The sequence below is a fragment of the Macaca mulatta genome, chromosome Y, assembly GCF_049350105.2.
Source record: "Macaca mulatta isolate MMU2019108-1 chromosome Y, T2T-MMU8v2.0, whole genome shotgun sequence".
Taxonomy (NCBI): domain Eukaryota; kingdom Metazoa; phylum Chordata; class Mammalia; order Primates; family Cercopithecidae; genus Macaca; species Macaca mulatta.
In genome coordinates this window covers 5,103,016-5,127,571 of record NC_133427.1, presented here as the reverse complement: position 1 = coordinate 5,127,571, position 24,556 = coordinate 5,103,016, and the positions used below count along the sequence as shown (strand labels likewise).

Genomic DNA, 24,556 nt, shown 5'->3' with positions numbered 1-24,556 from the left:
GTTGAAAATATTTATTTTCTCCCAGAACATTCACTATTATAACCCAGCTACTATAGTATTAAGTAGAGAAAGGTAATATTTGATGTTTACTTCATTTATCTATGAAACTACATGCTACATCCTAATAACTGAACTGTCTCTGGGAAATTTTGAGGAAAATAAAAGATTTTTGCTTTTAGGTTCCTGACTCTAAGTCCAAAAACAATATTTTGCACAGCATCATTTTTATAAAATGTGACATAAGAACCCATTTCTGTTTATAATTGAGTTTTGATTAATGAACAAGATTCTTTTTTTCTTTTTTTCTTTCTGAGATAGAGTCTTACTGTGTTGCCCAGACTGCAGAGAAGTGGTACAGTCTTGGCTCACTGAAACCTCTGTTCCCCGGGTTTAAGCAATTCTCCTGCCTCCACCTTCTGAGTAAGTGGGATTACACGTGCTCACCTCCACACTCGGCTAATTTTTGTATTTTTAGTAGATTTGGGGTTTCATCATGTTGACCAGATTGGTCTCGAACTCCTGACCTCGTGATCCACCCACCTCGGTCTCCCAAAGTGCAGGGATTAGAAGCGTAAGCCACTGCACATGACCCTGAACAAGATTTTTTTTCTTTCCTTATTTGCTAAAAATATTCAATCCTTTTAGGTTTTGAACTCAGTGTGTCCACAATTAGACATAAATTATAATTCAAAACTATTCAGCTACTTGAGTCAAGTAGACTTTAGATGGGTCCACTGAGTCGCATAGAGAGCAGAAAATTTCTCATTTTACAAAGTAAAGGAGTCCAGAAAATACAGCCAACATCTCCTTTCCCATGACAGAAACTGTGCTGATATTCACATTACATACAGCACTCCAAAGCTAGTAATACTGTGAGTCCAATTCAAAGGTCTCCTTTCCTACATGTGTGATAATTACGAATAAGAACATGTTTTATGAATGTCTGGGGAAACTTTGGTTTGGGATTCTGTAGATCATGTGGTGAGTACATAGACGATTTCTGGAAGGAAGAAAAATGTGGAATAAGTTTGAAACATACTTTCCTCTTCACTGTTCTTTGGACTTCCCAAAGCTTTCTGCCACCTCCTTCTATCATGTGTTCAACATCATGAGCCCTGCTACAATTTATATGTTCATCTGGCTTTCAAATTTAAAATAGCAAGGGAAATTGGAATAGATAAAATTTAAGAAAAAGGACTTTTTGGAAAAATACGAAACTCTACTTAGAGCATGAGCTGTTCTCAGCTCCTAATAGTAAGTGGGTGTGTGATCCAATGGAAATCAACTAACATTTGCAGATCCCCTTACAGTATAGTCAGTGGATTGACCATAGCTCCAGTCAAATCCACAATACTATCACACAGCTACCTCCTGAGCTACAAAGTATGTATTTCTGACTGCTTATAACATTTTCTGGCTATCATGCAGTTATCTCAAATTCAACACACCAAAACTAAATTCTCCATAGCATGGAGACATATCCCAGGAAACATATCATAATTCTACTGCTCACAGTCTTTGTTAATTGAAGTACTGTTAGTCATTCAAGCTAGAAGGTAAACACTCCATTTAGATCCATTTCTCTTTTTCCCTTCAGCCAGATCTTAATATCAAAGTGGCCATACATCCTGGCTTTCCTGGGAGAGTTACAGTCTGTTGGTGGGGAATAATATTTACAAAGTCCTTCTTTTATTCTCAAATAAATCCCAGTTCAGACAATAATTTATGTGGCCACTTGTGTAATACTCTTACATAACTCAACAACATTCCTCCTACTACTGCTGTCTTTAATTCAGGATCTGATTATTTCTTGTCTTGGCTACTGAAATCAACCGACATGCTCTCTCTGAACTTTTCCAGTTCATATTCCTTGCACACCTGCTTTTGCTAACATCTCCAAGTCTTACTCAGAACTTCCCCTGCTACTTCACATCCCTCTCCTACATGAGAACAAATCCAAGCTTCCTGGCATAACATATAAGCTTCTCCATCACTTGACATTGATCTGTCTCTCCAGCCTCACACAGTCACTTTCTCAGCCTCACCAATACTTGACATTCCTGATCTTTCTCCCAGTTTCACCTCTTCATTTACTGGGTCACAAGTGTTCATCTTCCCTTGCCAAAAAAAGTAATACAGCCTTTAAAATGTCCCTTAAACTTTACCTCCTCTGTGAAAATTCCTCTGCACACAACATCAAAATCTCTCTGCTCTCAACTACTTCAGCTGTTTATCCAGACTGTTGTGAAGAATAACATCTTATTATGTGGCAACTGCCTATCTGCCTAAGCCTCAGAACTGCAGGTGCCTTAAAGGTAGGAAATATCCCTTATCCATTATTGTATTCCCATCACATGGCACAGAGCCTGGCATAAAATAGATAATTTGTGTCCACTTACAAAAAAATAAAAAAAGCCAAAAAGTAAATGGAAATGCATTCATTGATACCTCAGTTAATTCAAAGTTTTAAAACTTTCCATTTTCAAAAGACAGTTGGACATACAATTTTTGGATTTATTAAAATACTCATGTACTCTTATTACTGTTTGCAGGCTTACTATATATCCTAAGGATTAACTTAAAAGAACAACCAGACCTTTCTTCTCTTTCTTTTTTTCTAACTTTCTTTTGCCACTTCAATTGATAATGAAAAGTTTATGCCACCAGCTGTCAGACACAAGGTTTTTGTAGTAAAATTAAACTTCATTTGTTTTTATACCCTATTATTTTGGTAAACGGTTTAGTGTACTCAGTAGAGTCATAAGTATTTCGTCTAGATTATTTTACACAATGTTCCTTTTAGATTCCAAACTCTTTGGGAGGATCTTCCTAAACTAAGTAAAAGCAAAATGCCCGATTCCATATGTTTGCCATCCTTTTGAAGGAAATCCATACCAAATGCCTTCAAGAACTTCCTGTCACTTCAAAGAAATTTTTAGTGTGACTACATAGAGACGGCATTAATTGAAATAACAAGGAGCAGATGCAGGTTCTACAAAATGATCCACAGAACAAATCCTGACATGTCACTAAAGATGTAGGATGAATCTCTGCCTCTTGAGTAGGCAGTAACACTGTAACCAAAATAGTTTTGACTGGAGTCTACAGTGTCAACTGCTGACGGCCACTGCACAGAGCATTCTCTTTTAGAAATATATTTGACATCAGTTGTATCTTTGGAATCAAGGTTTTGGCCAGCCACAAAGAATGTTCTCTGGCCAGCATGGATGTGTACTTATTAGATGATGGCTTCACATTGGTCTGCAGTAGGAAGCATTCCTGGAGGTTGACAGAGCTCAGGGGCTGGAAATGGGTATGAAGAAAACAGTTTGAACACTAACTGACTGCAAGGCATTTCGATTCGTGAAACAAGTCATTACTGACAAATAGAGGCTAGTGTATCTCCGTCACAGGAGCTCCTCACTCCCAGCTTCTCCTTTGTGGCCCAGGGTCCAAGTCACTAAACATCGACCAAGTCAGCATCACTTTTGGAACCCAAATCAAGGTCACTCCTTGCCTTTGGATCTTGTCTCTTTATCATCAAGTCCACAATTTCATGCATCATAAATTGGATAACACTATGGACTCTAATATTGATTAATAAATATTGATATAATTCTCTGCTTATGGTTTCTTTAAAGATTTCAGTATTTGAGAAAACCACTGATATTCTTCACATTTATTTCTAACTTTGAGTTATTTAAAGTAATGCATGTATATATATGCATATATGTGTGTATATGTGTACATATCTATGCCAACAACCATATCTCCTATTTGTCATGCACTGAAATCATTATTGTATGGGAATATTAGTCATACTACTGCTTGCTGATACAATGCAGTGAAGGTGAATCCCTTTTCTTCTGCCAAATTTAAAAAGATGCTTAAGTTTTATAGCACTTGTATTACAAATTGGACAACTAAATCGTGTTTTAAAGCACTGCTCTTTGTTGTTCACAAAGGAGAAAACATTGAGAGTCAGTCCTAAAGCAACACCAAGCCTTACAAGGCTGGGCTCAGAGGCTCTTTACCTCTGTTCTGACATCCTGTCTTCTCTCTGCACTACAAGCAGTGCTGTAAGAATCCTCACACTGAAACACCTAAGGTGTCTCCTTTGTGTCAGCCACCGGTCCAACCAATCTGGATGTGTAATCTCATTTATTCCTCACAACAGACCTAGGAGGTGATCTATAATGCTTCCTCTAGTTCATCATGTTAATAGAATAAAGCAGAAAAATATAGGATCCTGTCACTAGATGAAGCCAGAATAGGTGATAAAAATCAGTATTCATTAACAACAAAAAATTTGCAAGTAAGAAGATTAGGGGATTGTATTAATCTGACCAGGGATGTCTTCAAAAACCTTACACTCAAACATCATGCCTAATATCATCACTTTTAGTCACCATTGTACTGAAAGTCTTAGCCAGTGTTAAGGCAAGGGAAAACTTAGGATGTCAAAGACCTGGAAATGAAAATATAAAATTCTCATTATTCACAGACTAGATGACGGTTTTTGTAGAAAAATGCAAACAAAACATCAGAGTAAATATTGTAATTAACAAGGTATTAAAACAGTATTGCTGGATTCACAGTCAATATATGAATATAAGATATATTTACAATATACCAACAACAAAAATCAGAAAGTAAAATTGAGGAAAAGTATGTCACGTACAATAGGATAAAAATAAACACAAATAACTTGGAATAATTGTATTAGAAAGTGTCATACTCTCTATCCAATATATTATATGACACTGTTGAGAGAAAAATTTTTAAAGTAACATACTATGTTTGTAGATTGGAAGACAATATTTTTAATATCCAAATTCTGCATGAATGAATTGAAATCTCAATAAACACCTCAGGAGACTTTTGTGAAAATTGAAAAACCAATTCAAACATGTATGTAAAAATGCAAAGCGGCAAGAACAGTTGAGACAATTTCAAAAAGAAGTAAAAACTAGAGGGCTGTCATTAGAAATATTTATAAATCTACGGTAGTTAAGATAGCATTGTCACAAAACTGTAAAAATATTCCAAATGACTCTATAGAAAGTCCAAAAATTAATTTGCACATATATGTATTAGTTAGGGCAAATGACAACTAGTAGAGCTTTGGGGAAAATAACCATTTAAAAAATATACAATGACAGAGAAGATAAGAAGAAAAAAACAGAACATTGACCCTCTACAACAAAAATCAATTCTGAATAAAAGACTCTAAGAATAAAATGTATCATAAAAAATATTATTTGACTGTGTCTGCACCCAAATCTTATCTTGAATTGTAGTTCCCATAATTCCCATGTATCATGGGAGCGACCTGGTGGGAGGTAATTGAATCATGGGGACAAGGTTTTCCCTGTTGTTCTGGTGATAGTGAGTAAGTCTCACGAGATCTGATGGTTTTATAAAGTGCAGTTCTCCTGCACATGCTCTTTTGCCTACCACCGTGTAAAGTGTGCCTTTGCTCTTCCTTTGCTTTCTGCCATGATTGTAAGGTCTCCCAGTCATATGGAACTATCAGTCCATTAAACCTCTTCTTCTGTATAAATTACCCAGTCTCAGGTATTTCTTAATAGCAGTATGAAAATGGACTGATACAAAAGGTGAAACAGTAGACAAGAAGAGGAGAAAGGAGAATATCTTTGTGACCTTCATATGAAACAGAATTTCCTAACGAGGACACAGAGAACACTAAACCTAAAGGAAACAAAATGACGAATTGCTCATCTCTAAAATTAAGAACCACTAAGAAAGTTTTAAAAATGCAAGAGAGGATCAGAGTGGAAGAAAATATTTATGAAACCAACAAATGATTCATATATACAATATAAAAATCACTCTTGCAGGACAGGGTAGCTAAATAGTTGAAAGAGTCCTTCAAAAAAGAGAAATCCAATTGCTGGTAAACTTACAAAAAGTGGCTCAGCTCCTAGGAGATCAGAAAAATGTGGATTCAAATAACAACGAGGTGTCACTATACACATACCAGAATGGGTAAACTGAGACAACGATGGAAAATGCCACATGGCAGAGAGGATGTGTAGCACCTGGAACAATCACACCCTACTGATGAGAATGTAAACTGGTACAACCATCTTGGAAAATTATTAATGTTTTCTAAAGTTTGTCACACCCCACAATCTAAGAATCCCACCTCTATAGAAGAATATGCATCAAACATGTGGTCATAGGGCATTCACAGTAGTACTATTCTTTTTTTAATTTTATTTATTTATTTATTTTGAGACTGAGTCTTGCTCTGTCACCCAGTCTGGAGTGTAGTGGCATCATCTTGACTCATTACAAGCTCTGCCTCCTGGGTTCACGCCATTCTCCTGCCTCAGCCTCCCGAGTAGTTGGGACTACAGGTGCCTGCCACCACGCCTGGCTAATTTTTTGTATTTTTAGTAGAGACGGGGTTTCACTGTGTAAGCCAGGATGGTCTCAATATCCTGACCTCGTGATCCACGTGCCTCGGCCTTACTGGGATTACTGGCATGAGCCACCTCGCCTGGCCAGCAGTACTATTCTTAATAGCTCCACCTGGGAACAAGTAAAACCACAGCTGTAAAAATACATAGATTGAGGTATATTAGGGACATCCACTGCAGCACTCTAAAATAATGAATCATTGCTTCATGCAAGAATGCACTAATTTCTTATAAAATTCTCATGGCAAGAAGTCAAATACAAGTACAAATTGTGTGATTGCATTGTGATAAAGTTTAAATATAGGCAAAATAAATCTTGACTTTTAAAAGTCACAATGGTAATGGTTACTGTTGTATGTTTGAAATGTTTACTTTTTCAATGACACATTTTTTATATTTTCATTACATTAGATGGTTAAAATTTTAATATCACTAATAAAACATATTATATTTTGTTAGTATGAATATATTGATACATAATTTTAATCAATCAATACAACTTATCAAATAATTTTCTTATTTAATATTGATTATAAAATTATTAATTATAACATGGACATATAATATTAACATAATAATGCAATAAATATTGAATAAACTAATTTTAATTGACATAGGAATAAAATATGTTAATATTAGTAATAATATTATTTTATTTGCAGAATGGATTTTAATAGCTTGAAAGAGAATTCTGGAATAGGAACCACTCCACCACTAATACCACTTATGTCACATGGCCATCAATAACTTGAGTAAAGCAAATTTCAGAACAAGGAGAATTAGAAAACCTAACTCTTAAAACAATCTATTCTGCTTATGTTTTTAAAAGGCATGAGTGAAAAAGATAAAAAATGTATGTACAATAAATTCTAAAAGCACTAACTCAATAATAGAAAAATAAATATTCTAAGACTAAAAGAAACAAACAAAAGGAATTCTCGCTAAAGATAAATGTTCAAACAAAATCTATCCTAAGGATGAATGTATTCAAACTTTAATTAGAAAATAGAAGGTCTACAGGAACCAAAATGTTTTATTGTACTAGAATAATGACATGTTATGATATTAAGATAAACCCATACAAAGTAGCATTTATAAAATGTTATGAAAAATGCATGAGAATAGCAGTTCAGATAATATTACAAAGGAATATGTGTGTATGATTTACACACACACACATACTCACACAGTGAAAGACAGATGCACAGAAAATTTCTGAAAGGAAACCTACCACAATGCTGTTTCAGGAAATGACATTTAGCTAATAGGCGAGTTTCCTCTCCTATTTTCTAAATTATTTGTATTATGAATCTTTTATAAAAATAAGAAACAATTTATAAGCAACTCAAAATAATGCAAAAATAATTTTGCAACTCAAAATAATGAAGATTTTCAGTGTTTTGGATATAAAATCAGTCAGTTGCCCTCTGGGAAAGAAATGAAGACAGGCTAATATCCCTGAAATGAAAACATTTAAGTAACCGACTTGTGGATTTCCAAATATGAGAATTGTCGTCAGACTTAGACAGATCATGATGTTTAAGAAATAGTGTTTCAGTGTTTTGTTCAATGGTTGTTTGCCTTAGTATCAGTACTGTGGCTTGATATTTACTTCTTCAAAGTCTCTACATTACTGTGCTGTTAAAGCAAGTAAGAAATAAGTAAACAATGTTTATGGATCTTCTGTCTTCTTCTATTAGACTTTAACTTGCATTTGGCCATCCTAATAGAAGGGAGCTCTGATTTCCAGAAGGCAAGTGGGTCGTTGTTTTTGAAAAGGGGGCTGTTTGAATTTCACCTTTTCTAGTTTTTGCAAGTTGTTTTTCTACAACCAAGTACAACATTCTAAGTTACTTGTTAGAAAATAATTACATAACCTGATATTAGTCCCAGTGTACTTCATTTTGTCTTGTTATTTATTCGTATTCAGGATCTGGTTTTTTTTTTTCAGTAAAATATAATGTAACTGCTTATTCTTTCATGTTCAAGTTAATGAACCTCAGCTTCGAAATCCAAGGAATACTGAAAGTATATTACATGTAATCCCCAGAATTTAAATTACTAAGTAATATGTACACCAGGCTTGAAAGATGCTCCAACGTAAATCACAAGTATAAATAGTATTTCTCATTATAGATTTTTTATAGTTATGAGGAAAATAAAATAATATTACAATACCATTTCTTGAAAACTATAGATAGGTTTTCAAGGAAAACCTATATGTAATATGGAAGTATGAGCACTATACATCAACATTTGGTACAGGGCTCTAAACAGAAATATGATTCAATTTTGTCAAATAGTAAAGAGCAAATTGCATCTGCTTAGTTGACAATGCCCACTTCAGATTCAGCACTCAGCAACCAATCTGTGTGCTGTTCAGATTAGTGACAGACATCCAAATTCTGACAGATATTAAAGTGAAACTTTAAAATATCCAGCAAATGAAATGAAATGCAATGGCAACAGTATATCAAGTTGAGCAATGGAGTGTAAGAATCCTTTCTTTCATTCACTATATCATTCTGTCAACAATTCTGAGCACTTCCTAAGAGCGAGGCATTGAGCTAGGAGTTGCAGATATAAAGATTTTGTACCTTAGAGGCTCTTGAAATACCACCAGACAAATCTGCTCTAATGATGGTGTGCCGGCAGTGAGCTTGACCAAAGGCACCTACCCAGTGGAAGAGCATCAGTCTGATCAATCAGTTTCTGTTCTTAGAAAAAGTGTCCATAGGTTTTTCTGAAGATTCAAGTCATGGCAATATAACTGTTGCCATATGACATGGTGTTTTGTGAAGACACCAGGAAAGATGAGGTGAGGAATGTTCACATGTTCATTATTGGTTGCTTTTTAAAAGCATAAACTTGTTTTTCCCTATTGTCTGTTTAAAAATGAGGCCGAGGCAGGCGGATCACGAGGTCAGGAGATCGAGACCATCCTGGCTAACACGGTGAAACCCCGTCTCTACTAAAAAAAAATACAAAAAACTAGCTGGGCGAGGTGGCGGGCGCCTGTAGTCCCAGCTACTCGGGAGGCTCAGGCAGGAGAATGGCCTAAACCTGGGAGGCGGAGCTTGCAGTGAGGCGAGATCCGGCCACTGCACTCCAGCCCGGGCGACAGAGCGAGACTCCGTCTCAAAAAAAAAAAAAAAAAAATGTATTCAACACATTTGCTGCAATGCTAGGACAACGTAAAATTGAGCAGGAAGGATTCCAAGCCCTGTGTATCTCATATCCAGTGGGAGAAAGAGACATGCTACTACAAATCAAAGTATCATTAAATATGTCTTTGAATCAGATATTTCAATTCAAGCTTCCATTCTAACTCTAGGACATTTCTTACAGCATTGTTGTGTAGGGTTGTTATCTGACTCTAGTTTTAGTTTGCTTTTTATTATTCTGTTTTAATTTAGCTGTATCTTTCTCCTTAGTGCCATTCCTAATACCCCAAATCTGCTGGTTTTCTTTGTATCTATACTTCCGAGTGCTTTAGCTCAGAATGCACCAGCACTGTTTGTTTCTTTCAACCTAATTTGCCCTTGCAAACTTCTCAGAAGCTCTGCCTGATGAATATTTTCCAAAGTAAATCAAAACATACCACTATTTTGTGCTCCTGTATTTTTTCAGTTTTAACTATTCTTTTTTTCCTTAATTTGTTCCTCAAACTCAACCCAGAAGTCCTCTTACCCTTCCTTGGATGGCCACTGCCTAGCTCAGAAACACACACATGGTAGTTGTCTAATATGTATTGGATGAAATGAAATGAATAAATCTATGAATTGATGGCTCTTTATACCAAATATGTTGCCAAATACTCATTTATCTGGGATTATTTGGGTGTTTTATTTATGTTGATACAGTAATCCTTTGACATGAGCTTCAAGCATGTTGCAGGAAAGGCAATAAACCTAACTTTTTTTTTTTTTTTTTGAGACGGAGTCACGCTCTGTCGCTCAGGCTGGAGTGCAGTGGCCGGATCTTGCCTCACTGCAAGCTCCGCCTCCCAGGTTTAGGCCATTCTCCTGCCTCAGCCTCCCGAGTAGCTGGGACTACAGGCGCCCGCCACCTCGCCTGGCTAGTTTTTTGTATTTTTTAGTAGAGACGGGGTTTCACCTTGTTAGCCAGTTTTGTTTTGTTTTGTTTTGTTTTGTTTTAACAGAGTCTCACACTCCTAGCTCCAATGATCCTCCTGCCTGAATCCTCTAAGTTGTTAGGAGTATAGGCACATGCCACTACACCTGACTTGTGACTCCAGGTGTGTTCCTGAGGGGCTTGGTTGGGGTGGTGAATTGTGACACTAATTTATATTCATAGAGCCATCCTATAAAATTAAGCAGGGGTCAGTAAACTTTCCCTAAATGGCCAGATAGTAAATATTTTGGTTGTGTGTATCATACACTACATGTTTTCGGTTTTGCAGAAGCATCTCTCTCCCAACTACTCCATTACTGTTCTGCTGCCAAAACAGCCAGAGATTATATGTAAACAACATGTAAACAAAGTGACCCTGTGCCAATAAAATGTCACAGATTATTAAAATCTTATTTTCAAAACTAGGCAGGGCCTGCATTTGGCTGAGGGCCATACTTTGCAGACCCCTGAGAAAGAGGAATTAGCATACACTAAAGATGAAAAAATCAGCACTCAGAAATACTAAGAATTGTGTCCAGTTTCACATAATTAAAAGAGTGAAGGTTAGATTTAATCCCAGGGCCATCCAATGCCAACATCCAATGCTGTTTCCATCACCATGTACTGAGTCTTACAGATTACCCATTTATATGGTTTAATAATTAGAATATGAAAAAAATTCCCTAGGCCCAAATCTCCCCCACACCCACTCCCTGAATTTAGAGGTTGCATACGTAGAAATTCTGTCATTTGATGGAAGACTTCTCTGCTTTATGAATTCCAAATAATTCTTTAAGACATAATAGGGTTGTATGCTGTATTGGTTATATGCCTATAAACAACGTGTTACTGATACTCTTCTAAGCATTGAGATTTGCATTCTTGGACAGGCGAGAGGAAGACAGAAAGATGAGATGGGGAGAACACGTCCAACCTGGTGTAAGACAAGATCAGTCAAGGAAAGCTGTAGACCCCAGAAAATAATCTACATGAACTCAATTGTTCCTGACACTGGCATGCCCAATGAATTACCTATCCAACGGATCAAATGAAAGGAAAATGAAAAAGCACATTTGTTAGATTTGCTTTTAGGCTATTTTAGCTTAAAGAGTTCAATTCAATGTGTGGATAAGTGAGAATCATTTACTAGTTTGCTACTTTTTGAGAGCCAGTATAACTAATAACATAGGAAGCTAAGAACCCAGAAAAAGAGATAGGAACTTAGCCATAGAAAACTCATGGTTATCGTAGCCAAAGTCCACCACTTTCTTGACACCACCATGGAGTTAAGGAATTCTCTTAGTTATACCCAAAGTCTTCATGATATAATTAAGAATCTAAGTTTTCTTTTTCTTTTCTTTTAAGGGATAGGATCTCTCTCTGTCTCCCAGGCTGGGTGCAATGGCACCATCATGGCTCATTGCAGCCTTGAACTCCTGGGCTCAAATTACTCTCCTGCCTCAGCCTTCCAAGTAGCTGGGTTTACAGGCATGTACCACCAAGCCCAGCTAATTTTTTTTCCTAGAGACAGGGTCTCACTATGTTGCCCAGGCTGGCCTCCAACTCCTGGCCTCAAGCAATCCTCCCATCTTTGCCTCCCAAATTGCTGGGATTACAGGCATGAGCCACTGTGCCCAGCCAGGATCAGCATTTATATTCCTAATGATCTGTGATATTGAGAACTCGCCAGCAGATAACTAAGATAGATATTAAATTTAGATGGATACTAAAATTACATACTATGTTTAACTTCACTGTATATCTTGTCTTCCTACTTGCCTTATATCCTAGGCAAACTTTAATCTTTAATTATAGATGTAAAAACATATTTCTATATATCTCAAGATTGAACCATTGTTACTAAAATGATTCAAGAGGAGAAATCCACCAACAATTAGTGTTGCTGACACATGCAAGGGGAAAAAACAGAAAAGGTACATACTACAATGTAAGAAATATGACCCTGACTTTATAAGAATGTCTCCTCTGCTTTCAGTAATAGGCAAAAATGGAATAACATCATATCTACCATATTCTGAAAAAGTTATGACATCTGACTTATACTCTTTGATAGTTATAGATATTAAGAAATCAAATGTGCATATTACTTTTCAAACATCCAAATTTTGATTAATTTTATAGATCATCGAGAGATTCGAGTATTTTCTCTCCCATCCATTCTTGCTTTTGAGAGCCAGAAAAAGAATTCCAGTACCATAAGGCAACTATAGGACACTTGGAACCTGTCAAACTTGAAAGTATTCCTCCTGCCTCCAGAAAAACAAGCTACCTTTCCATTAAAGATAGTGTTATATCGTACTTCCTTAAGGGACTCTCATAAAACTGCATGAATATTCAGCCTTTTCTTGCATAATAATGTTTATCAGTAAAACACCTAGTAACCTGCAGACCTGGAAAAATGTAAGTCAGAAAGCAATTTATATACTGACATTTACTACTTTTATTCCTATAAAATGTACTTCTCTTGCTTACACTATGATGTTGTAATTATTCTTTACTTCTAGTTGCTTCATGATGAAATATATAATGTTCCTATAAAAGTCATAGACTAGTGTTTATGAGATTATGTATCAATATTGGGATATAAAATCCTGACAAAAATTGAACTGTATCCTACATAATCTGTTGTAAAGTCAGTCTCTGACTGAAATCACCTGAGACCCAAACAATATGTGTTACTATAGGTACTTTGCACTACAGCTTCTTTTTAAAAAAACTTTTATTGCTTTTCTGAATCTATGTAAAAGGAATCAGTCCTTAAAATGAAGTGGTCCTTGATAGGTTAGCTATCATACCTCTTAATTGGTCAGGTAAGGTATTACCTATTTTTAAAAGATAATTAGCAAAGGACTGTAGCACAGAGAATCAGCCAGTCAAATAGATTTCTTTTCATTTAACTGCCTGTTTCATTCATTTAACTGCCATAATTCTAGTGTCTCCTCACCTGGCTAAAAACTGCCACTGGCAAAAAGAATTCCTCTGGAATAGTCAACCAAGTGAAAGCACAAACTCTTGGAGGACACAGTTAAAATATGCAAATGGCTTACAAACGATGTCCAATCTTGGTTGTTGCAAGATGAGAAAAAAATCCATTTCTTTCTCTCTTCCCCTTTAGTATTTATGACCTTAGCAGATGAAATCTTAAGAAAGCTGTAGTGTCAGAGTGTGGCATAGAGCAGGTTGAATGGAAAGACAGTTGCATTCAGCTGAGTTACAATCAACTTACTGAGCTCTTACTATGTTCCTGGAAGATTCAAGAAACCTGTGGGTCTTGAAAAAAGTTGCAGGACCTAGAGACAAATTGAAGTGAATAGGAAATATTAAAAGGAAGTCTCCCCAGTTTCTGGTCAGTAGCAACCTCAATGGATACAAGAGATCCATGGGAACAATGGATGTATGTTGAGGCTGAGATGCCTGTGACATTCAGGTACAATGACAGGCTACAGATATCTTGTATTAGTGGAGAAATCAAGTCTGGAGCTGAGTCATTGGGAAGGGATGAGGAGTAGGTAGTAATTAAATTGTCAGAGCAAAGTAGAATCCCGGAGCACTCCAACATCCAGAGCTGGATTGAGGCAGGAGATCCTACAAGGAAACTGAGAAGAGGTACAAGAAAAATCAAAACATCTGCGAGTCAAATATACAAAGGTCAGGATGTAACAATGGGGAAAGCATAATTAAACAAAGACAAACTAAACAGGAAGGGTCAATACAATTAGAATGGAAAAAATCCACCAGACTTAGAAATTAGTAGGGGCAGATTTGGTGGAAAGCGACATTGAGAAACAGATTGCAGAAACTTGAGAAAAAAATATGGGAAGGGGAAAGGTAAGATAGTAGCTAGAATGAAACCAGCATCAAGGAAAGGTTGTTTTAGAACCGTAAACTGAGCAGATCAAGCCAGTGGAGAGGAATAGGCTGAAGTTGTAGGCAAATGAGGGAATAACTAATTAACTTGATTTCGAAAATATTTTTGTTAACGTGTTTATATGCCAGGAATTATGATGGATACTGTGATCACATATATAGACAATCCATGGTCTCTGACGGAGGTGAGATTTGACTTAAGTGGATGCAGGTATCTCAGTTGGGAAGGAATGGGTCTAGAAACTATATGGTGAAGTCCACCATATACAGAAGGAAGGATGCCTCCACCTTAGACTACAGAAGACAGGAGAAGATAAACATGGATATGCGAATAAATATATTTATATTTATGGGGAACTGCATGGCTTACTGAGAGGAAGGGATATAGACTAGCCTGTGCACTCTATGTGCAAAGGAGAGAGAAAAAGGTTCATAATCATACTTGAGAGGGTAGAAGAAGGAGCTAATTAAAGAAGATATCCCCAAGTTAACAGGGTTGTGTGGGGATGCCCCAGGTGAAAAAACTATGAATATGCTACTGAGATCCAGAGTTCCATAAAAGTTTTGTCTGTGGGCTGAACTATGACCAGGTTCTAGATAATGTAACCTCAACAAGGACAAGTTGAGGTTGGACTTCTTTTCTCCTTGTTCTTGGTTCTGGGGATAAGCAGATGCGAAGTTATGGGAATTTGCAATCCCCTACCAGTTTCTAATGAGGAAAGAATGTTGTTTATTGGAAGAACCAGGAGGCTAAAAAGCATACTTATACAATAGTTGAAATCCCCACCACCAGTGGAAAAAGACAGTGCTTGCACGAAGCTGGAATTTACAGAATTTTGGCTAAGAAGGGGATTGAGAAGGAATATGGAAGAATGTAGCGAAGGATCAAGTTTTGGGGAAAGTGAGAAGTGAAGATAACTAGGTAACTGTCTTGAAAATAGCACTCTAAAAAGAGAGAGATTTATTATCTCTCTTAAAAGTTACTTTGCTCTCTAAAGAATGGATATTTAAGAAAGAACAGAAACAGAAATACTAATTAGGAGACTATTTTAATTTACAGGAAAGAGAGGCCAATAGACTGAACAAGGGAAATAATTAGACACAGAATTCTTGCACAGAATTTAAAATTAGAGAAAAGAGGACTTCCTGAAGAATTGGATTTCTGGAAAGAAACAACTGCGAGAATAATGAAGAATGACTTCTGAATGTTTGGCTTGAGCAAAAGGGTGAATGTTGGTGCCATTTATTGATATAGGAGAGCCCAGCAGAGGAACAGGTATGGGTGAAAATCCAGAGCTCACGCATGAACATTTTATTTGAAATATGTGCCATCAAAGTGGAGATGTTGAGTGGGTTCCTGAAGGCAGGTCTCTGGAGTTCAAAGAGTGGTCAGGGTGAGAGGGCAGAGTCATCAGATAGTGGCGAAGTCTCTGCAATTCAGAGATGAATGACAGCTGAAGAGGACAGATCAGCCACCTATCCACCTTCATTCTTTCCTTGTGCTGAGTTCTCTGCCCATACAATGTGCTTCTCTAACTCTCTACACTCATCCATGCTGCTGCATTGTGTGGAACGATGTCCATTCCTTGTGAGCCCACAGGTTGCTCACTCTTCAGGACTTCATGAAGGATGACGTCACTCTCTTTCTCCACCACCATGTTGGTCATTTCTGCTTCCACTGTTTCCTGTAGTTCTGTCTGTATGCAACACACAGATCTTTGTTATTATTTTACATGTTTATCTCTCAAATTCAAAATCAGGCACTTTTAAGGTGGGGCCAAAACATGTCACAGTGCTGGGAATAGTGTATATGTTTCTATATGTGTGTGTGTGTGTACATTTGGATAGGTATTTGAGTGTTCAGGTGTATTTGTAGACAGATGTATATGTATGCATATGTGTACATATATAATACACCTATGTACACACTATATAGAAAATTATGGAACATATATACTATACAGTATATATAAAGTCTATATACTGTATTACAGCATATAGTGTGTACATATATATAATATAGTATAGTATTCCTAGTATTAGACACACTGATGTCATAATTCATATGTACACAATTTCAGTGTGATGAGCAGATGGATGACTGGATTAAAAATGAATAACGTTACTAAACACACAAATATTTCCATGATAACTTCTAGGTGAAAACTACATTGTACCAAGACTCACATAAAAATTGACCATATCAAATGCATTTCATCTCCAGAGACCATTTCTCAAACAGATAGAAATCTCGGGTTCTGGACCATTTTTGGATGCAGTATTTCAAATAAACCTGCCTGTTTGGATACTACATTTTCCCAGGGGTGGAAGGTCATTATAAGTAAACCCTGTGCCTCTCTCTGCAGGTCCATCACTGCCTTTCCTAAATTCAGACAAATGTTTAACACATTCTCTTCCCCTTCTGAATGAGGCCTACTGCCCTGATCAAAGGCAGCTACAATGACAGGGTCCTGCTAGCCTAAAAATAATAAACATCAAAGGAGCAGGTGAGACAAATGGCTCCTCCCTCTTACTCTCATTTAATTTGTCCCGGTTCCCCAAAACCTTGCCAGGAGTCTCTACATGACAGTTCTAACCAGTATCCACATTAAGCCCAAAACATCAAGTAACTTATTCTCTGACTCACGTATGAGTGTCATATAAGACTCTTCTCTTGTTTTGCTTAGTTCCCGGCAAACATACTAACATACTAGGTATGAAAAAAAGAAACAGGGAAAAGCAATATGGGAATTATTTGGTAACTTCACTCAATGGAACATTAGATAACATTTCAAGCAGTAATTTGACCAGTGTAGTATTAAGAAACACAGGCATGCCACATGTTTTGTGGCCCCCCTCCACACCTATATATGTACACACACTATTCCCAGTACTATGATGTATTTTAGTCTCTGGCTTTAAAGTACCCAATTTTGATTTGGGAAGTAAATATGTAAAATAATTGCACAAATATATGTGTGTTGTATACATAACTACACAAACAGTGGAAGCAGAAATAACATCAATTTATAACAGTTTAACTGACACATTCTCCTTAAAAACAAGTATATATATGTGCAAGTCATGTAAACATAAAAATAGTCAATCTGTTAGAATGAGACATAGTAAATTTTCTTAAATTTCCATCACAACAGCAAAACTGCACCTACAATAGAAAAAAACCTTAAAAACTAATTCAAAAGTCAAACTGTTTTGTACGTCGTAGTTTAAACACTATAGTCACATGCATGTGGGTAAGAAGATTTGCCATGTAATTATCCCAAATCAAAAACTCACTCTCCCTCCATAGTGTCTTGACATAATATTGTGCCTATTAGGTCATGATCAGCTCGGAAAACATGACACAGTCACTTAACTATTGTTGGCTGCATGTGTGGATGTGAAGTGAGGAGACATCTTTGCACTCTTCAGCCATGTCTGTCCCCAGTACATTATGGCCTGCAGTTCCACAACATAGTCACAGTTTGGCTGGAGTTTCTCCAGGATCACAGAATTTTGAAACTAGAAATTAAGAGAATATATCCAAACCGTAATGCAAACCTTCCACACCTCTTATCTTCATTGCAAAATCTCATGTGTCATTATGAAGCATACCAAGTTCTGATTTATCTTTTGCCAATTTTTCTTTAAGTTTGTAATGTGAAAATCCAATTTTACTGCTGATCAAAATAACCTCAGGTCAGGTGTGGTGGCTCATCACTGCAATCCCAGCATTTTGGGAGGCCATGGCAGGAGGATCACTTGAGCCAAAGATTTTGAGAACGCCTGAGCAACATAGCAAGACAACGTTTCTACAAAAAAAAAAAAAAAAAAAAAAAAAAAAAAAAAAAGCTAGCTGGGCATGGTGGTGTGCATCTGTAGTTTCAGCTACTTAGGAGGTTGAGGCAAGAAGAATGTTTAAGCTCAAGGAGGTTGAGGCTTCATTGAGCTATGACTACACTACTGTACTCCACCCTAGACAATAGAGTGAGACCCTTTCTCAAAAAATAGAATAAAATAAAAAATAAAAATAAACTTCATAGAATGGCCAAATGTATTTTGAAAATAATGTTTTGAAACCAATTATTCCATCCTCTGAGATAGTATGGAAATGAATCATTTTGAGCCTTCTCCTCTCTGAAACACCACTTCTCGGAGAAAAGAGAGCTGTTTGTAATAAAGTAACAGAGGTTTATGTTGCCACATATGTGGGAAAATTATGAACTGGAATTAATTATAATTCTTTGATATCTGTTTTGAATTTACTAAGAGCAAATTTCCACCAAAAGCTATAACAAAAAAAAAATCAACCTGATAAAATCCTTCAAGATTTTCTTTCATAATGTATTGGGCAGGGGACTGGCGGGTGGGACCTATCAGCATTTCATCATGTCACTTTTTGTTCTAGATTCCTAAGTGATCCCCCAATTTCAGCTCTTTCAGCTCATAAGATCAGTGTGCATTACCATTGTTACTTGCAGCAAAATCCTTCAATATGAAAGATGGAACTGTCAAAAAATTTTGTAAAAATAAAGTGAAGGCCGGGCGCGGTGGCTCAAGCCTGTAATCCCAGCACTTTGGGAGGCCGAGACGGGCGGATCACGTGTTCAGGAGATCGAGACCATCCTGGCTAACACGGTGAAACCCCGTCTCTACTAAAATACAAAAAAAAATTAGCCGGGCGAGGTGGCGGGCGCCTGTACTCCCAGCTACTCGGGAGGCTGAGGCAGGAGAATGGCGTGAACCCGGGAGGCGGGGCTTGCAGTGAGCTGAGATCCGGCCATTGCACTCCAGCCTGGGCAACAGAGCTAGACTCTGTCTCAAAAAATAAAATAAAATAAAATAAAAAATAAAGTGAAAATAGTATAATAACTAAATATCAATAATATGGACTTTTTGAGACATGTTTTATAGTTCTAGAGGGGATATTGAAATCTTTCGTGCAAGAAATACTCTTGCTTTCTTTTCATTTCTAAACATTTGTTTATCTATGGAATTCAACTTTACATGTGATGGGAAAAGTTGTTTATGTAAATTTTATAACAACAACATAAAGAAATGTATAATAAAAGGAATCCCAATAACTATTTTTATGCAGTAAGCATTCCAAATGATACAAGATGTTTGCTATCATGAGTCTCATTGAATAAAATGGTTCAATGAAGATTTTATTTCTTGGCATCTGGTGAATAAACCATTCCAGATCCCTTTAATCAATGAGAAGAACACATTGTGAGGCATACCCTTCCTACACTGTTTACTGCCCAGTGATTAGATTACAGACGGAAACACCTTGCAACAGAAAAGCCTGAACATTTGCTCTTCCATTTATTAGGATCTCTCCCTCAAAAACAAAAGGAAAGAAAGAAAACCTAAAAGTAAAAAACTGAAGCACATTTTGCATTATATCATTTCTATGACCAGACAGATAAGATGGGGACTATTTAAATTGTTTCTTTGATTTCTGGAGTTGTGACTGTCATTTAGATAGGGGTAGGTCAATGGTCTAAATGCAGTTGTTGCGCCTAAAATAAAAAAGGTGAAATAGCTGGCATGCCCCTGCATTTTGTGAACTTCCTCAGCAGAGAAATGAATGGGAGGGAAGCTTTCCTGCATCCATGGCATCTCTCAGTTTAGCAGAGGTTTCTTTTTAGGCCAGTTGCCTTGAGTGGAAATACCTTTTGTGAGAGCAGTCCTTCCTCCAGTTCCCACTCACCCCACCTGTAGTCCTTCTCCACTTCTTCTTTGTTGGGATAAGAGACTTACTGCTGACTGTTCAGCTCCAAAAGACCTTGTAGTGATGCACAGGGATGTCCAGCTCCTCGGGAAGATCCCAAACTATAGTGACAGTCACACTGCCATCACTGTTGACGGTGGAGTTGGTCAGCCGGAGGTTAGCAGGTGCTGGTGGGCCAGATGGATCTGAAATCCCAGAACAAAGACACATCATATGACTTCAAAAACTAACATCTTTGGACATGTAATGAGTACATAGTCAACATGGGAAGCATTGTTTTTTATAAGTAGAAAACCTGAAAACAGAGGGGGGCATGAGGGCTCATGTCTATAATCCTAGCACTTTGCAAGGCAGAAATGGGCACATCTTTTGAGCCTAGGAGTTTGAGACCAGCCTGGGCAACATAGTGAAACCCTGTCTCCACAAAATATAAAAAATTAGCTGGGCAGAGTGCATGCCTGTGGTCCCAGTTACTCAGGAAGCTGAGGCAGGAGGATTACTTGATCTGAAAAGGTGGAGGCAGAAGTGAACTGTGATTAGCACCACTGCATGCCAGTGTGGGCAAGAGATTGAGACACTGTCTCCAAAAATGTAGAAGAAAAGTGAAGCTGAAAATAAGTTATCAAGTAAGATCTCCTTGTTCAGCCTCAAAATAAAAATCTAAAAAATGGTAAGGTAATTTGTTTGCTCCAAATTTGTAATCCAGAAGGATCATTTTAGGTATTTCCATACCAAGGCAACCCAGCCAAATTTTTAACGTGCTGAAATTGATACCTTTTTGTAAAATACAATAAAATTCAATGTGTGTGAATTGACATTAAATAGGTAAGCAACAGAGAATACCTTTGAATACTCTAAAAAGGAAAAGAAATTCAGCTCACACAAATAATTGTTTTCACCTTAGTGGCCCTGTAGCTAGTGAGTTTTGCATCAGCTAAGAGTAATAAAGATAGATCAGAAAAAAAAACTGCACCATTTTTTATCCACACTGTACACTGGATGACTTACCAGTAGCATTCATTTTTGTGACTGTACCATTTCTGGTTTGTCTCATAAATGAAAACATTTTCAGATGTCAAGAGAAAGGTCAGGTGCTAGAATTACCAACGCACAAATCTCCACTGAAAATACGTATTGGAATAAGACTAAATATAGCAAAACTGGAGGGTCTTTATTTCATTTTTTGTTAAAAATTGAGCAAGTGGAGATGCTGCCCACCACCAGTGATTTACAGAGGGTTTCATTTCAAGACGCTGTCACAGGAAGATGCTGTCAATAATTCTAACGCCATCTGTGTTGGGAGCTCCAAAAAGTCATATCTAACTTGATACAAATGAAGAAGGCTGGAGAAAAAAATCCCATGTTTTTAGTCTCAGTTGTTTGTGGTTTTGAAATGATGGAAACATAAGTTATTTTTTGGAAGTTCTTGCTTTCCTCTATGATATATAATGTCTGGACATTTAGTTAGGTTCTTTTGTTTTCTACAAAAGAAAGCTTCATTGTATTTTTTAGGTAAGAGGCTAATTGAAAGCATATTATGTGATACTGTTAAGTCAAGTCATTCTCTCTCTCTCTCTCTCTTTTTAATCAACTTTTAAGTTCCAGGGTATACGTGCAGTCTACGTATGTTTTTTATGGAGGTAAATGTATGTCATGTTGGTATACTGAACAGATCAACCTATGACCTAGATATTAAGCCCAGCACCCATTAGCTGTTCTTCCTGATGCTCTTCTTCTCCCACCCCCATCCCCAGCAGCCCTAGTATGTGTTTCTCCCCTCCATGTGTCCCTGTGTTATCATTGTTCAGCTGTTCAGTTCCCATAACAAGTGAGAACATGCAGTGTTTTGTTTTCTTTCCTGCATTAGTTTGCTGAGGATAATGGATTCCAGCTCCATCCATGTCCCTGCAAAGGACATGATCTCATTCCTTTTCATGGCTGCATAGTATTCCATGTGTCTATGTCCCACATTTTTTTTTTTTATCCAGTCTACTGTTGATGGACATTTGGGTTGATTCCACATCTTTGCTATTATGAATAGTGCTGCAATGAACACACGTGTGCATGCATGTTTATAATAGAAGGATTTATATTCCTTTAGGTATATACCCATTAATGGGATTGCTGGATCAAATGGTATTTCTGAATCAACCCGTTCTTATTCAATATCAGGAATCTCTGGAATGTCCAACACTTATACTGGAATATGCTGATTTCCTGAGTGCAGGTGGGACCCAGGAATATTTTATATGAAACATATGAAACACACAGGTAATACTGTGATAGATGACCTAACAAAAGTCATCTAGTAGGGTCAAAAGTAGACAAGTACTACATCAGGTGGCTATAAACCATGAGGTCTGAACATCACAATATGTAAGGAGGAAATATTTGCTCATGTTGTTATTAGGATGGGAAGCACCCCAACCTGGAGGTTTGGCAGGGCCATCTGAGGACTCCCACAGTCATAAATATTGACAACACTGATCACTTTCTTCTCTTAAAAATGCAGGCTTCACTTGCTTTTCAGGACACTAATAGATTTTCATTCAGTTTCAATGGAAGCTACTTCTCAGCCCCATGCTCCGTGATCCTTAACATCCCATCATCTCTAGACCGGAGAGTGTTCTACATCTGAATTCAGGGGTCTCTCTCTTCTCATCTACACTCGTTCTCTAGGGATCTCATTGGGTGTCACACTTTTAAAAACATCTTTGTGCTGATGACTTTCAAACTGATATTTTCACTGTAGACCATGCCCCTGTAGGCAGATCCACTCATTCAAATATCAAAACTCAAAAAATATCTTCCAGCAGCTCTACTTGGAGGTCTCAGAGTCATCACAAAACTAATGTGTCCCAAAGCAAAACCATGATCCTTGCACACAGCCCACCACCCATACATACCCCACCACACACAACCCACCACCACCACCATCTCAGTACATGGAATTGCTCTTTCCAGTTGCTCTGGCCCCAACCCTCGAAGTCATACATTTATTTTTCAGTCACATCCCTTGAACAAACTGTGTTAGCACTACCTTTAAAGTGTAACAGGAATTTAACTGCCTTTCACCACTTCCAATGCCCTGAGCCAAGTCACCAATCCCTCTCCCTGACTACTGCCAAAAGCTCCCCACTACCTCCCTAGAGGTTTTTCTGAATACAATGGTCTAATGATTCTATACTGCACATACCATCTCACTCCTGTGCGCAGAAGCCCCTTACTTGGAGTAAAACCACTAGGAGTCTCCTGAATGGCCTACAACCTGTGCCTCAGTCACCTCCCAGAGCACCTTTCCTTTGATCACCTCTGCACCTCAGCCCAGCCACACTGGTTCCCATGCTATTTCTTGGAGAGGAAAACTGGGATACTACTGAAGTTTTTCCTCTCCATTTGCCTAAACACTTTCCCTGATGCCTCCATGGCTGGCTCCTTTTCCTGCTGCAGGTCTACTAAATGTGACCCTATTTACAATAGTTATATATGCTCCATTTCCAAAAAAAAAAAAAAAGTCACCATCATTATGCCTTGCTTCATTATTCTCCAAGCCCTTATTACTAACTGTTATGGTAAATACTGAGTGTCAACTTGATTGGACTGAAGGATGCAAAGTGTTGCTCCTGGGTATGTCTGTGAGGGTGCTGCCATAGAAATTAACATTTGAGTCATTGGACTGGAAAAGGCAGACCCTCCCTCAATCTGGGTGGGCACCATTCTAATCAGCTGCCAGTGCAGTCAGAATAAAAGCTGGGAAAAGAATGCGGAAAATTTAGACTAGCTTAGTCTGTCAGCCTACATCTTCTTCCTGTGCTGCATGCTTCCTGCCCTCAAACATCAGACTCCAAGTTCTTCAGCTTTGGGACTCGGACCTTTGAACACAGACTGAAGGCTGCACTGTCAGCTTCCCTACTGTTGAGGTTTTGGGACTTGGACTGGCTTTCTTGCTCCTTAGCTTGCAGATGGCCTCATTTTGTTACCTCACCTTGTGATTGTGTGAGTTAATACTCCTTAGTAAATTCTCCTTTATATATGCATCTATCCTTCTAGTTCTGTCCCTCTAGAGAACCCTAACACACAAACTGACTTATTAGATACCTTATTTGCTGTCTGCTTCTACTCACAATAATGAAAGCTCCTGGAAAGGAGGAATGTTTGTTTGTTTTTTCACATCTGTATCTCCAGAGTCCAGAAGAGTACCTAGCACACAGTATGTGCTCAGTAAGTAATTGCTTAATGAATAAATGAAGGACAGGCTTCTAAATGTTAGCTTTGATTTGTAATGTAATATTCCAGTTTCAGGTTCAAACTCTGTCAATCAGAATTGCTAAATAACAAGATCCTAAAGTGA

The 24,556-nt window shown here is 37.5% G+C and overlaps 1 protein-coding gene across 9 annotated transcripts in view; it reads right to left on the bottom strand.

Annotated features, from left to right (window-relative positions):
* LOC106995406 (thymosin beta-4-like) overlaps positions 1-24,556 on the bottom strand; it is a 212,177-nt gene that overhangs the window by 6,023 nt on the left and 181,598 nt on the right. For 4 of the 9 annotated variants that reach the window (XR_013413260.1, XR_013413259.1, XR_013413266.1 and 1 more), the window contains one exon: positions 20,235-20,390. The gene's annotated coding sequence lies outside the window, so the exon portion shown is untranslated. Of the gene's footprint in view, positions 1-15,768; positions 16,166-19,516; positions 20,391-24,556 lie in introns of those variants that run through there. The other 5 variants (XR_013413261.1, XR_013413262.1, XR_013413258.1 and 2 more) reach the window with 4 other exon arrangements.